This window comes from Cheilinus undulatus, linkage group 4 (assembly GCF_018320785.1).
Source record: "Cheilinus undulatus linkage group 4, ASM1832078v1, whole genome shotgun sequence".
Classification (NCBI taxonomy): domain Eukaryota; kingdom Metazoa; phylum Chordata; class Actinopteri; order Labriformes; family Labridae; genus Cheilinus; species Cheilinus undulatus.
This window is the reverse complement of record NC_054868.1, coordinates 43,935,105-43,937,350: the sequence shown is the minus strand read 5'-3', so window position 1 is coordinate 43,937,350 and position 2,246 is coordinate 43,935,105. Positions and strand designations below refer to the sequence as shown.

At 38.2% G+C, this 2,246-nt stretch overlaps 2 non-coding genes across 2 annotated transcripts; both read right to left on the bottom strand.

The window, feature by feature from the left end:
- Window positions 1-249: 249 nt before the first annotated feature.
- Window positions 250-331, bottom strand: trnal-aag. Its single transcript has one exon. It is a non-coding gene; the product is annotated as a tRNA-Leu (tRNA).
- A 1,193-nt stretch (window positions 332-1,524) lies between these two features.
- Window positions 1,525-1,606, bottom strand: trnal-aag. Its single transcript has one exon. It is a non-coding gene; the product is annotated as a tRNA-Leu (tRNA).
- Window positions 1,607-2,246: the final 640 nt, after the last annotated feature.

The window sequence follows — 2,246 nt, the reverse complement described above, 5'->3', positions numbered from 1 at the left end:
CTCTGAACTCAAAGAGTTTGAAAGGTAAGCAATACAGATAAGAAGGCAAAGTTTGAGCATAGTTCAGACACAGTAGTTAAGTATTTCCTCTGGTTATGCAGAATGTAGAGAGACGTTCTTGTCTAGTCATCATGTAGTAGCATTAGCAACACTGTCACTTTTCAGCTACACTAGTAAGCATTTAGTTTGTGCATTATACAGCCTTTCTAACCAATGTATGATATGATGGTCACAATCATCACAAAACCCTGGCAGCGGTGGGATTCGAACCCACGCCCCCGAAGAGACTGGAGCCTTAATCCAGCGCCTTAGACCGCTCGGCCACGCTACCTCTTCAGGTGACTCCAAAAAAAGGCTGAAAAATTAAATTAAAGGCATCTAATATGACATGATAATAAGACATGTACTGTGCAGTGGTGCATCTAAAAAAAAAATAGAATATCATAAAAAGTTTTTCTTCCTGTGATTTAATTCAAGAAGGGAAACATATATTCTAGATTAATCTCATATGAAGTTAAATATATCAAGACTTTTTTTGTTTTTTATGTTGCTGATTATGGCTTACATAAACTGGAGGCTGTATCAAAGCATAGTTTATGCTTTGATACAGCCTCTGAGAACAGCCTTCCCTTTCAGCAGTGACCTTCTGTGGCTCACTCTCATTTTGGAAGGTGCCAATGATTGTCCTCTGAAAAACAGTCGAGTCAACAGTCTTCCCATGATTGTGGTTGTGTGTACTGAACCAGAGTGAGAGAGAGAAGCTTCAGGAAACCTTTGCAAAGTGGACTTTTACACAATATTCTAATATTTTGAGATAGTGGATTTTTTAGCTGTAAACTGTAATCATCAAGATTTAAACCAAAAGTCTTGAATTGTTTCACTTCTGAATGAGATTAATCTGGAATATCCAGAATCTAGAATTTTTACATGATATTCCAATTCTTTAAGATGCACCTGTAGTTGTGGATATTTGCAGGTATGTGGAGTATACCCATTTAATTTTTGATCTTCATGGAGTGTACTCATCCCTACGGAAGAGTATTAGGGCCATTTAAAAAAAATATTTGAGATGAAATTTTTTTTTCACTTGTGAGAAAAAAGTCAGAATTCTGAGTTTAAAGTCAGAATTCTGAGATTAAAGTCAGAATTCTGACTTTAATCTCAAATTTTTTTTTTCCCAGTGGCTTCCGTACATCTCTAAAACCCCTCTGATGCTCATCACACAGTAGAAGCCTGTACTGTGTTTTATTCCACAAATAGGAATGGCATCAGTGCCTCTAACTTGGGCTTGAAAAGGTAAGCAGTCCAAAAAAAAAGGCATATTTTGAACACAAATGTGCTAAGGCAGTAGCCATTAGAAATGATTAGCTATGACTGGTTTAGAGGCATGCTTTTACAGGAATTACATTGTTAATGATTTCTCAGGTAACACAGAAGGCCTGCGAATTGTGCATTATACAACCCTTCTATTTATCGTAGATGTTCTATTTGCTTATATGATGTTCACCAAACATCACAAAACCCTGGCAGCGGTGGGATTCGAACCCACGCCCCCGAAGAGACTGGAGCCTTAATCCAGCGCCTTAGACCGCTCGGCCACGCTACCTCGATGTATAACGTAATAGATCCAAAAAAATCAACAACAACAAAAAACAACACACAAATTGAGGGCGAATGATGTAAGTAGAAGTAAAACTTTGATGATATATTACCGGGGAATGCTACAACCACTTCAACTGCCAAGTATGGATTGCTGCGATGATGATACGGGTACACATGGCCTTCATGACAGGACATACCAAATCAAAGAGGAGAGGGTTAAGATGGTTCACATCTACTTTGACTTTATACGCCTAAGAACTATGTAGTACTGTAAGGGAAAACACGTTAAGGATGAATATACCCCAAGTCATCCGCCATGATTGTTTAATCAAAAGCACTTTTATTAACACTTAAATGGCTGAGGTCAGGTGCTACAAGTACTGCGCAGCTGTTACGACCGTTAAATTTATAGCCGACAATGCACAAAGCGCAAAAGGAAAGAATGACAGAACGTAGACTAGATTTCATGTCAAGTAATGGAATTAATACTGCAAAAGCTCTTCATGTTCAGTCTTTATTGAAACAAAATTAAATATACAGATTTTATCAGCAATGTTGTCACAGTAAAGCTGAAGGTAAACCTCTTGTCTCTGTGTTTAATCTTTGGATGGACCCTGGATACATCCGTTTCCGCCAGACGCCAT